Genomic DNA, 13,730 nt, shown 5'->3' on the forward strand with positions numbered 1-13,730 from the left:
TTTGGCTAGGCTGGTCTCAAACTCCTGAGCTCAGGTGATCCACCCGCCTCAGCCTCCCAAAGTGCAGGGATTACAGGCATCAGCCACCGTGCCCGGCCTACTAATGTCAATTTTTCATAGTTATTATAGTTATTGTAGTTAGTGGGTGTTTTAAAAATCAAGTTATTATGACATATATGGAGGCTCAGGAAAGCCCAGCAGTGTGTGGTTGACATTAATTTGTTTTCAGAAAATAAAAGGGCTGCCTCTAGCATGTCCTTAGAGCTCCTCAGCCTGGTATTTAAGAGCACTCTCAGTTTTGACAACTGGGTACTGAGAGTTATTTGTACCTTTCTATAGTGTCCATCCAAACCACTTGCATATATTAATTTTAACATGTTTGATGATAATATTGATGACAAAAATGTATGTATAAGCAGAGCAGGCAAGTCACTCTGGTAGGGAAAAGTGCAGTGAATTCTGGAAATAGCCCCACTTTTCCCAAGGTATTCCCTAACTGACTGGAAGGTAATACTGAACTTGGGTTAAGGCTCCATGCATTGTCTTCGTCAGATGTCAGTGCTTGGAAATGTCATCAGTAACAGTCATGTGCACCTACCTGGTCACGTGTTAACCAAGTGTAATGTGTCTCCACCTTGCACAAAGCACCGAGGGGCAGCCTCTGCATTCCGGAGGCCAGGAGGAGGGCCGGAGGGAAGGGTGGTTTTGGAGCTGACTCCAGGAGAGATGGGTGGGGCGCCCTGGTAGGAGGTGCTGGACAGCCAGGGGGCAGCATGGGAGCATTTTGTATGTGATGAAGGAGGACAGAGAATTGGAAGAGGGGGATAAACAAAAACGTCACCATTCTTCCTGAGCCCAGCCCTGGGGAGGATGATGGATGACTTTTTGTCATCTTTTGTATTTCCTCAGGGGCAGCTAAAACAGAATCTCTCCACTGAAACCAGAGGTTGAAAACTGGAAGTCTGTGGGCCAAAAGTGGCCCGCAGAATTTTTTGCTTTTGCTCTGCACAGTTTTTTTTTTAATTAAGTTATTATTTACATACAGCAAAATTCACCCATTTTAACTGTAGGGTTGGATGTTTGTTGGTATGCATATGCAGCTGTGTTGCCTTGCTCCACCACCACACATCAAGATATAGAAGTTCCCTCACTCCAGAGGTTTCCTCCTATCCCTTTGCATTCAAATCTCTTTCCCCACCCTGCCACAGAGAGCCACTGATCTGCTTCCTGACATTAGAGTTTTGCCTTTTCTAGAATTTCATGTAAATGGAATTATACAGTGTGTCATCTTTTGTATACGACTTCTTTCACTTGCATAGAGCTTTTGAAATTAATCCATGTGGTTGCATATGTCAGTATTTCATTCCTTTTAATTGCTGAGTAATATTCCAGAGTGGGGGTATACTACAATTTATTTATCTATTCACCAGTAGATGAATATGTAGGTTGCTTCCAGTTTGGGGCTATTATAAATAACGCTGCTGTGAATATTTGTGTATATATCTTTTTGCGGACATAGGTTTTCATTTCTCTTGGTAAATACTTAGGAGTAGGATTGATGGGTCATATGGTAAGTATATGTTTAATTTTATAAGAACCCATCTGATTGTTCCCAAAGACACTAAACCATTTTGCAGTCCCATAAACATGGATGAGAGTTCTGGTTGCTCTGCATCATTGCTCTTAAAGCATCCAAACACTCAGAACCCATTAAAGGGCCACATGGCCTCCAGCTCACCCCAGTTCCTATTTGACCTATTTTCCTCATTTACATTACCCACCTGTCACCTGTGGGTTTGTGACCTGTGTCATTGAGCAACTTTATGCCCCATAGTATATAGCAGGGCGTGACAGTTAAGATCAGGGTCTATGGAGATTCTTGGTTGGACTCTGCATCTTGCCATTTATAAGCTGTCACTTTGGACTTCCCTCTGAATTCGCTTCTTCATCTGTAAAATGCTAAAAACACCTTATTTATTAGCTGGCTAGTTGTAAAAATGAAAAATACAGAGCATGTGAAGCACCCATCACAGGACTGGGCCTGTAGAAAATGTACAATAGATGGTACCTGTTAGTATCCTTGCAATAGCCCCATGATTCTCTATTATATGTGTGTGCTTCAGAGTCACCTGCACAGATTTTTTAAAAACATAGCCCCTGCCCAGCCCTCCTTTAGAATGAGAACTTCCCAAGCTGGGCGTGTGCATGTGCATTGTTTAAAAGTCCCATAGTTCGGGTGAGGTGGTTCACACCTGTAATCCCAGCATTTTGGGAGGCCAAGGCAGGCTGATCACTTGAGGCCAGGAATTTGAGAACAGGCTGGCAAACCCTGTCTCTACTAAAAATACAAAAAAATTAGCCAGGCATGGTGGCGTGTGCCTGTGCTCCCAGCTACTTGGGAGGCTGAGGTGAGAGAGTCTCTTGAACACAGGAGGTGTAGGTTGCAGTGAGCCAAGACCGTGCCACTGCACTCCAGCCTGGGCAACAGAACGAGACTCTGCCTCAAAAATAAATAAATAAATAAATAAATAAACGAAAGTTCCACAGATAATTGGTATGAGCAGCCTTGGCCTACAACTGTTGGTTGGGAAGATGTAGCAAGGAACCCTACATTCTAAACTCAATTCTACTGCCAACTAGCTGTGTGACTTTGGACAAATCACTTAATCTCTCTGAGAGAGCTAGTTTAGTTGAGATATGACTGTAGCAAATTTGGTCTTTCACAATTATTAGGTTCTTCTTGGTGGACAGTGGCTACATTTTGAGGCAGATGAATTGGAGGTGGTTGAGGTCTATGCCTGTATCCCAAGTAATATATCCAAATGAAAGCAAATCTCAGCCTGGATTCGGGCATACATAGAAATATGAGTTAGCAGGCATGCACAAAACCATCACTCAGCATGTCCAATAGGCCCAATGAAGTCCTGTCCTCTTTCCTGATGGGAGGGTACATTGACAGCAACTTGCATGGAAGGCTCACTTGAGGCAGATGTGAGACTGTGTAGCAATGGGAGTTGGCTAACCTTCTAGTCAAAGTGACATGGTAAAATCCTCCTTTGAATGGATGGATTCAGACCAAAATCTGAATTCAAGGACACCATTCAGGGAGACTCAATTGGGGTCACTGCATTCTGATAACCTTTCCACGCATGCTGTGGAAGTGTGAGTGACACTATTTCAAGCCAGTCCACATATCTTCAATACTGTTTCTAATGTCTTAATAATTATTAGTTATGCTAATTAAGAGTAACTAATTAATAAGATAAAGATAGCTGCCACATATGTACAGATGCCTCTGGAATGTGGCTTTTCATTAGTCTTTTAAATGTTACTAAACACCTCTGAAATATATATTCCCGTTAGCCCACTTCAGTTACAAACTTGCCACCCTAGAGTGTAGGTTAAAACGAACTAATGCACATATATGCCTCCCTATCTGTGCAGAAGTACTTTAAAGTTAATTACAGACAGTATAACAGTTGGTTTCTGGGGTTCCATCCAAACTTAAGATTCTACAATTCTACAAATGAAGGGTCCTAGTAAATGTACTTGTTTCTCAGCACAACTTCTCCTCATCCTTCTGTCTGCTCTTTCTGGAAGCCTCTGAATCCCCCAGGCCATGTCAGTGTCTTTCCCCTCCCTGTACCTTCGTGGAAGCACACACCTCTTTCATGGCATCTTATTTCAGGCCCAGAAACATGCACTGAGGATTCCAGCCTTTGTAAAATGGCATCTCTTCTGATTTACCCACACTGACCTGCCTTATTTCCCAGATGTCAATGATTTGAGTAGTACCATCACTGTTTTTATTGCGGGGAGGTGGGGAGGGCATACCTACCTGCCTAACACCTGTATTATTTTTCCTTTAAATTGGCCCAATTTCTTCTTCTTTAGCTTTATCACACAGAGTATTGCCTGTGGTTTTAATGTGCTAGCTATGCATTTTTTCACACGTTAAAATAGATGCATAACTAAATACCTGAAATAAAATGTTAAAAGTAAGTAATCATCTGCGTGCTGCCTAAAATCAGCTCCCGTTTCTCCAGTGGTCTGCACACATCACAGTGGGAACCACTGCTGCGCTGGCCTTGGCGGGTTCCTTGCCCATCTCCCCACCAGACAGTGAGTCCCTGGAGGACAGGGACGAGCTTTCATCTCTGCCTCACCGTGTCAGTAAATCTGGTGCCTGGTGCATAATATGCATTCAATAAATGTTTGATGAATGAATGTCTCTCTCACGAGCACAAGTGAAATACCACAGCAAACACAAATATCTGCTATTTTCTCTCACTTTGATTCTCAACCTCTGATAAACTCTTAAGCACTCAAACATGGAATCAAAACATAAATAAGTACCAAACATGTGTAAGTGAAGTGCAGCCCATTTTTCTACCTCTTAAGATTTTTTTCTTAAGTAACTGTTATTTATTTAGTTCCCCTAATGTTAAGGGGAAAGAAGTTAAATGATTTAAATTTGTAAATAATTCTTTAAAAATAACTGGCGGGGCGCGGTGGCTCACGTCTGTAATCTCAGCACTTTAGGAGCCTGAGGCAGGCAGGTTGCCTGAGGTCAGTAGTTCGAGACCAGCCTGGCCAACATGGTAAAACCCCATCTCTACTAAAAATACAAAAATTAGCCAGGCGTGGTGGTGGGCACCTGTAATCCCAGCTACTGGGGAGGCTGAGGCAGGAGAATCTCTTGAACCCAGGAGGCGGAGATTGCAGTGATCCGAGATTGCACCATTGCACTCCAGTCTGGACAACAAGATTGAAACTCTGTCTAAAAAATAAATAAATAAGTAAATAAAAATAAAAATAGCTTATCTGACACAAGGCTCAAGGCACCTTCACTGTGTAAAATGTAAAGATCTTGAAGAACTCTAACTTCAGAGTTGAAAATGGTGCTTGAACAAAAGCAGTGATCAAATTATTATCTCAGTTTCCCAAAGGAAGCACAAAAGATAAATTAAAAGGCCCTAGTTGCTCTTCCTGAGTGCTGACTGACCCAAGATAAATATGCACTTGGAGAAATAAAAGGCGCTTCTGGCCCAAGAGCCTGTACACATTGAGTCTCCACGGAATCACTGTGCCCTCAGTCTTTGTCCCACTTTGGAACAAGGCATTCCTGATCCGAAACTTAAAATATTTTATCTGTTTTAATGCCAGGCTCGGTGGCTCACTCCTGTAACCCCAGCACTTTGGGAGGCCAAGGTGGGCGGATCACAAGGTCAGGAGTTCAAGACCAGCCTGGCCAATATGGTGAAATCCTGTCTCTACTAAAAATACAAAAATTAGCCAGCTTAGTGGCGCGTGCCTGTAATCCCAGCTACTCGGGAGGCTGAGGCAGAAGAATCACTTGAACCCAGGAGGCAGAGCTTGCAGTGAGCCAAGATCGCGCCACTGCACTCCAGTCTGGGCGACAGAGTGATACTCCATCTCAAAATGTATATATATTTTATCTGTTTTAGTCTGGACTGCCCTTCCCATCTCCCTCTCCACCCCAAAAGCCTTAAAGCTCCTTGAGGGCAAGGGACTGAAGCTTATTTTGCTTGTGCCTTGCTAGTTCCTGGAACAGAATGGACACTCAGGAAGTATTTGGATGGAAGGATGTATGGATGGATGGATGGATGAATGGATGGATGGATGGATGGACGGACTAATGAATAAAAGAACAGATGAGCTATGACACTGATTTACATGAAGCTTGCTGACTTACCTTTCTGCATTTTAGTTAAAGATCTGGAAGGAAACACATTTAGGAGAGAACTCTAATGTCTGGAAGCATGCCTATGAATGGCAGAGTTAGTCTCTTTATTTGGGGTGATTTTTTACTTCTAACCTCCTTTAAACAAAATTTGACGATTCAGTCTCAAAAAAAAAAAATCGTATTCAATCTGAGGTGGTCTCAGAAAGCATATGTTCCAGCTGGGTGTGGTGGATCAAGCCTGTAATCCCAGCACTTTGGGAGGCAGAGGCGGGCAGATCACCTGAAGTCAGGAGTTCGAGACTAGCCTGGCCAACATAGTGAAACCCCATCTCTACTAAAAATACAAAAATTAGCCAGGCGTGGTGGTGGGCACCTGTAATCCCAGCTACTCAGGAGGCTGAGGCAGGAGAATAATTTGAACCTGGGGGGCAAAGGTTGCAGTAAGCTGAGATCACACCACTTCACTCCAGCCCGGGTGACAGAGTGAGACTCTGTCTCCTAAATAAATAAATAGCAAATGTTCCAAAGTAAACCAGTTGACTGAAAGGTATAAATTTATCTTCCATTTGTTGGATGCCCTTTAAATTATGTAGGAAATGGAACACATGAAATTTTTTTTGAGCTTTGTCTTTCTATTAATTTCCAAAAGTAAAAAGTTCAAGTTTAGAGAAACATTTATCTTACTATAGTACCTACCTTGAACTTTGCTCATAGTATGTACTGTTTTTATTTCTGATTGAAGCATTTGCATTTAATTACTTAAAGCATTTAAAAAGTTCAATATTTCTAATTTGAGGGTTGATTAATTCTACTAGCATTAGTAAGAAACATTGGGTATAAGGAAAAGGGCATATGTATTTACATAAATAAAAAGCATCTAAGCCTTCAAATGACATTTTTTTAAAAGGGTAAGGTATAAAGATAAAAAAAAGGCTTGGTTTATTTGCATTGATTTTGCTTTTTCCCATAATTGCTGAGGTTATTATGTTCATAAAAAGGGAAGCAGTGCTAACTTCAGGAGGCAATTGCTCAGTGTCAGGCTGGGACACTGTGACTGTTCTCTAGCTTACTTTAAATACACATATTTGCTTTTGCAAATATGGTGCCAGTTGATTATGGATAGTTCCTTCTTACACTGGAGTCTCTGGGAGGCTCATTCCAGGAAAGGTACAAAGCTCAAGGCAGTGGAAATGCACGTTGCAGATGCACTGTGTGCCCAGTGGACAAGCACTGTCCTCAGCTTGCCCTCACCCAAGCAGCTCTGGAGTGGACACACCCAGGGTTGTGAAATCAAGAAAATTTACACCTTCAGGAGCCTTTTTACTCCACATGTGACCCATCCACTGAGGATCATGATGGCTACTTCAGACAAAAAGCAGAGGAGGTTAAAATTATGTTTCTAATCATTTTTCCCGTCCTCTGAAAAGTTTGATGAAACATGTAAGTTGTTATGTAAGACTTGCTAAGCACCTTATTACTCTACAGAACATTGTACAAAGTGCGATAGGCAGAAATTTTTTACAAAAAGAGCTTTCCTTTACAATGCCTCCAATGTATTTTGTTTACTGAGTAAGCCATGTCTACAGAAAAATGTAATTAGGGAGAATGATTATATATATATATATATATCTATGCAGATGAGCACATCCAGGGAAATTCAGAAATTAATCTCAAGGACTGTATCTCCATCAGAGCTACTTATCTTATTCTATTTTCTATAAAGTGGAATGTGTTTGCATGCTTGTTTGACTTAAGACTAGGGGCCTTCAGTGAAATTGACCTGACTAACAGTTCTAGCTGGTTCTGAGGACTCGGAAAGCACACTCTCTTCTTTATAGATTTTCTCCTAACCAGTGAAATTTGCAGAATGTTTTATAATTTTTGTAGCATAAGTCTTAATTCCTGAGGCTGGTTTGCATGCATTTCAAGACCATCCTAAATGAAATTGTTTCAGATTTCAGGATGTGTTTAGTATTGATGGAATATAGATTGTTTACATTCTATATCCATTTTTGCACTGTTACAAAGTAAACTGTCATAATATTGAAGAAACGTGGGATTGCTAAAATGAATTTTCTCATTGGGCTATTTGTTTTGGTCAAAATAAAACTATTAAACATAAACTAAGAAAACCTATGAGCAACTTTCCTCTATTATTTCCTTGGTCAGAATCTTCTGTTTTCTTTGTTTCCTTAATTTGGGCTGAGTCTTCGAGAAGAAAAAATAATCACCATCACTTTGTCAGTGTGCACTCTGGAATTTGTTTAAGCAAAGAGTCAGGTCACAGCAGCCAGAAACCATGCTTTTTCTGCTGAGGAATTGTATTTCCTTCAGTATGTACTGAGCTGCGTGAAGAAATCATTAAGTGACACAAGTGAACAGGAAAAGAGAAGTATTCAAAAATTCTATGACCTCTGCTACAGAGGTGGCTGGCAGAAGACACTAGCTTTAATTGTGTGTTTTCCTCTTTCCAGTTTTTATTCAATAAAGCATTCCATGATCTTGAAGCAAAAGGTGATTGGGAAGGCAATATTTTTATTCTGATGATATATCAGTTTTTCTTTATTCAGAATAATCAGAAATATTTTCCTAGGTATAGTCAAATAGTACTTATACATAAATTATTCTGTTAAGCAGGAAAAGCCATATTAATTAGTACTGTGTGAGAAGTGGAATTGAAACACAGACTTGCAGATCTTTTGCTTTTCTTCTGTTCTTTTTTTTTTTTTTTTTTTTTCCAGACTGGGTCTTGCTCTGTCACCCAGGCTGGAGTGCAATGGCGCTGTCTTGGCGCACTGCAACCTCCGCCTCCCGGGTTCAAGTGATTCTCTTACCTCAGCCTCCCAAGTAGCTGGGACTATAGGTGCGTGCCTCCACACCCGGCTAATTCTGTTCTTGGTATTTTCTTTTCTTTTTTTTTTTTTTTTTTTTTTTTTTTGAGAGAGTGTTCAGCTCTTGTTGCCCAGGCAGTACAAAAACAATGGCGCTATCTCAGCTCACTGCAACCTCTGGCTCCCGGGTTCAAGCAATTCTCCTGCCTCAGCCTCCTGAGTAGCTGGGATTACAGGCATGTGCCATCATGCCCAGCTAATTTTGTATTTTTAATAGAGACAGGGTTTCTCCATGTTGGTCAGGCTGATATCGAACTCCCAACCTCAGGTGATCTGCCCACCTCGGCCTCCCAAAGTGCTGAGATTACAGGAGTGAGCCACCACGCCCAGCCTTGTTCTGGGTATTTTTAAAAAGAAGATGTAATTATATCCATTACCAGCAGAGAAATGAATGGGCTTAAATAGCTTTACTGGTTTATTTTGTTGATAGCTTTGTTCCATAACAAGAAAATAAAATAGAAAATAGCTGCCTGAAATTTTGTTTCTCTGTATTAGCGTTTACGTGTGTGTGTGTGTGTGTGTGTGTGTGTGTGTGTATTCTTTTCTTCACCCTGTAGAAAAGCATTAATAGCACATTCTGGGTTTTGTCTACTTTTATTCTTTTTTAAGTGACATCCAGGGTTGTATATTTATATTTTAAACTAAGCAAATCTATTTGCTTTGGAATGGAAGCCTACAGCAGCAATGTGATTCATAATGTAACATAAGCTAAAATATTCAGCAAATAGTGTCAGATATACCTTAAAGCCAGCCTCTATCACATGTTGCTATCAATAAGAACTCTAGGAATCCCTGTTCTTAGTGCGGTGATATGTATATTTTAAAATTGAAAACAAAAAGCCGAATCCTAGCTGTGGGAAAGGAACTCTGAGTCTGTGGGCTACGCGGCTTCTCAGACCTTGAGACTTGGGTAATATGTCACTGCATATTGTCTCACTGTGTATTCAGTGTGGTTTGCCCCTCATTTCTCACTGTTGCCTCCGTACATATGGAGTGTACCCCAGTTTTTGCTTACACTAGCAGAAGAGCACTATGTCTTTTGGAAACTATAGACATAAATCCTTAGTGATGAAACCAAGACAGGAAAAAAGAATTCTAGCTTCAGTTTTTTTAAGTTTAATAATTTATTGTGTTAAGTTAGGACAACACAGAGCTATTGCTTAGCAACACTGGATTAGGGAGAAAATAATTTAAGCTCCCAAATGAGAAACACTTGTAATTGAATATGCTCTAACACTTGCTTTACCACATGGCTTAACACCCTTCTGCTCACACATGGTTAAACACGTGTTTGAACTGATGTTTTAACACCCGTCTCACACATCTTTATGCCCTTTGTTCACATATGCTGGAACACATGCTTTGACACCCTTTTGTGCACTCATTGTCGAACACAGGCAGAGTATTGTCTAGAGTCTGACTTTCCAGAGGTTCGTTGGTGAGTAGCATTCCATCTAAGATTGGTGCCTAATAAAGTCACAGCTCCTTCTGCTAGATGATGTCCACACTTGTGTTCCTTCAGTCCACCAGAGAAGAAAATCCTCATGGAGATGACCGCAGATGTGGTCCTCTGTAGCTACCACACCCCTGAGTAGTGGCCTGTTCAAGTGTTCCAGCAGATGAGTGTGTCAAGTCACAAAATATTGTTTTCCATCCCAGCCAATTCACTTGTATTTTCCCAAACTGCCAAGCTCTAAAGTCTTAACTCATGACCAGATGTAGAGTTGAAATGATTTCATATTCTCTTTCATCTTACTTGGTAATTTCAGCATAGATGGCAGTTGCCATCACTTTAGGCAAGCTAACTACCTCCTCCTCACTCTGCCTAGACCTGTCATTGGTGGTATCTTAGCTCAGGCTGCTATAACAGAATTCCACAGACGGGGTGGCTTAAACAAGGGACATTTGTTTCTCGCAGTTCTGGAGGTTGGGAAATTCAAGATCAAAGTGCTGGCAGATCTGCTGTCTGGTAAGGACCCATTTCCTGGTTTATAGATGGTTGTCTGCTCATTGTATCCTCACATGGAGGAGAGCTGAGAAAAATAGTAGTTCTTAATTTAAGTTAGAATTCAATGGTGATATTAACCTAAATTTAAACCGTGGTTTATAGTTTATAAAATGTGTTTTAGCCATCTTTTTGGATCCTTGTCAGAACACTGGGAGGAGCCAGGCATGGTGGCTCATGCCTATAATCCCAGCACTTTGGGAGGCCAAGGCGGGTGGATCACCAGGTCAGGAGATCGAGACCATCCTGGCCAACATGGTGAAACCCCGTCTCTACTAAAAATACAAAAATTAGCTGGGCGTGGTGGCACCTGCCTCTAATCCCAGCTACTCGGGGGGGCTGAGGCAGAATCTCTTGAACCAGGAGGCGGAGGTTGCAGTAAGCTGAGATCACGCCATTGCACTCCAGCCTGGGCAACAGAGCAAAACTCGGTCTCAAAAAAAAAAAAAAAAGACCGGGCATGGTGGCTCACACCTGTAATCCCAGCACTTTGGGAGGCCAAGGCGGGTGGATCACGAGGTCAGGAGTTCAAGACCAGCCTGGCCAAGATGGTGAAATCCTGTCTCTACTAAAAATATAAAAATTAGCCGGGTATGGTGGCAGCCACCTGTAATCCCAGCTACTCGAGAGGCTGAGGCAGAGAATTGCTTGAACCCAGGAGGCGGAGGTTGCAGTGAGCCAAGATCATGCTACTGCACTCCAGCCTGGGTAACAGAGCGAGACTCCATCTCAAAAAAAAAAAAAAAAAACTGGGAGGTAAAACATTATCCCCATCTTACAGATAGACATGCTAAGACCCAGATATCTTAAGAACTCTGCCAAAAATTACATAGCTAGTAGGTAGTGAGATTGGATGTTACTGGTCCCTAGATACCTAAATCAGTGTTTTTCCTGCTATGTCACAAGGGTAAGTACCGTAAGATGTACAAGAAAGTCCATAAATAGCCCTTCCCATCAAAGAGCTTATTGAAAAGGAAAGATACTTACAAATGAAAAATAACTCCAATCTATTGAGCACTAACTATGAGCTAGTCCTCTACTAGGCACTTTATAATGAATCCTCTTTCTTGATCTTCACAAGAACTCATTTGACAAGTGAGGAAACTAAGGCCTAAAATGCATAATAAACATACTCTGCATCAAAGAACTAATAAGTATCAGAGCTAGAATTTGAATGCAAGCCTGATTCTGAATAAAAGCCATACCTTTAGCCATTACTCATATTGGCTTCCAACCAACAATAATAAATGAGTTCATAGACAAACCATAGCTATTGTATAAGTCAAGTTTGGATGAAGTATACTCTTCCCCTAATCATTCCTGGTTATGGTACTTTGTGATTGATTTTTTAAAAATGTTTAACATTAAGGAGTGGATAAATATAACAAGAAGTAAAACTTACAGATATTATATGAAAGCATTTGTAAATTAAGTCCAAGTTTCATCTGTTCCACCACTTTGGTTAAATGTAAGGTCATAAAATGTGCTACCCTGGCTAAATCTTCATGGAAATTTGATTTTACAGGTAACTTGTGCCCACGATTATCAGAAGAGAGGAATCATTTCTCTTCTCTGGGTTTTAGGTTGCAAAGAGAGTTAATGGATGCTAAATTAAATTATTTGAAAATAAGTTGTATCTCATTGACTGGACCCTAAAGGGTCATTTTTGAGCAAACTATATAATGAAGAATACCCTTGAGTTTGGTGAGTCTGAACGGCATTTTTCATAATTGTATGTTAATAACTCCAGCTATTTTTGTAGCTGGCTTTAAAGATAATTGAAAGGTGACTGAAATCCTTGAACTAACTTTCCATGTTAAATTGGTTTGGACCCAGATGCAGAAACCAACAACTAGACCATTTAAACACAGAACAAGATCAGCCAGGAATAGCAACACTTGGATGGCTGACTTGTGGATGTAAGCAGGAATTAGCGATTACTTCCAATGGCTGGAAGATCCCAGAGGGAAATTTGGGGGGCTCTTCATTCTGTTTTGTCCTGAAAACAGAATTGCTCGTACAAATATCTGGCAATATCCAAACACAGGTGCAGATTTGGAATGTATAAAGCCTCATGTTGGTTTCTTTGTATTTTCACTGAATTTCACTATGTTGAGGCTGAAGATCAAATGATTGTATTTTAATGTAGTATTTGCCAAATTTCCAAACCTCTAAGCACAAAATCCTCAGCCTTCATTTCTTCGTTTGCCTGGAAATCTAGGTAGCACTGAGCCAAAAGCAGAAGTTATGAAGTGAGATTATACTTGATTAGGAACAAAAAAAGTCCCACATTCAGAAATGCAGATGTGCACAGCAGTCCTAGGGGAATGTTGGTATTTGATCTCTGAGTCTTAAAGGTTCATGTTCCCAAGGTTAAGAAATGCAGAGAGCCAACTTTTATTAGTAACTAATGCTGAAATTACTCTGGAGATTCTAGAAGTATTACATTACAAATCACTCAGCTTTAGAAATCCTACATCTAGTGAGTTACAAATATCACTGTATGAGAGAAAGCGGCAGTAAGTGAAGGGTGTCATTCATAAACTTAATTTCTACTCTTGCAGCATGATCATGGGTATACTGTGTGAGAGTTTTCATTTCAGTGAGAAAGGAAAAAGGAGCATACGAAGTCCATGAGTCAGGACCCCAACTGAAAGAAGCAGGAAGCAAAGGCCTCCTTGTGTAGGTGGACTTTGGGTAGGGCTGTGGGGTGCAGCAGTCCAACCTGGGCTTCAATATCTTCCTCCTTTTCTAATACTATCTAACTTCATGACCTGGGGCAAGTTCCTTATTTATTGAGCAAGCCTTACATTTTGGTGAAAGCTAAAGCCTGGGTATTCATAAAATGATATCTTTCAACAAACATGGCACCTACAGCCTTCTATGAAAAAGATACAGATAGCAGACATTTCACTTCAAGGGAAGAACCTTAATAGCACCAAATTCAATATTAAAACCAGGATTAGTTTAAAGCATTACTATGTCACATAGTGCCCTGATTTTTCTGTTTGTTCGTTTGTTTGTTTTCAGACAGTCTTGCGCTGTTGCCCAGGCTGGAGTGCAGTGGCACAATCTCGGCTCACTGAAACCTCCACCTCCCAGGTTCAAGTGATTCTTGTGCCTCAGC

At 40.9% G+C, this 13,730-nt stretch overlaps 1 protein-coding gene across 15 annotated transcripts in view; it reads left to right on the forward strand.

The window, feature by feature from the left end:
- The window catches only part of VTI1A (vesicle transport through interaction with t-SNAREs 1A), a 378,702-nt gene that overhangs the window by 239,765 nt on the left and 125,207 nt on the right, over nt 1-13,730 (forward strand). The gene's annotated exons all lie outside the window — the stretch shown is intronic.

The sequence above is a fragment of the Pongo abelii genome, chromosome 8 (genome assembly GCF_028885655.2).
Source record: "Pongo abelii isolate AG06213 chromosome 8, NHGRI_mPonAbe1-v2.0_pri, whole genome shotgun sequence".
NCBI lineage: Eukaryota > Metazoa > Chordata > Mammalia > Primates > Hominidae > Pongo > Pongo abelii.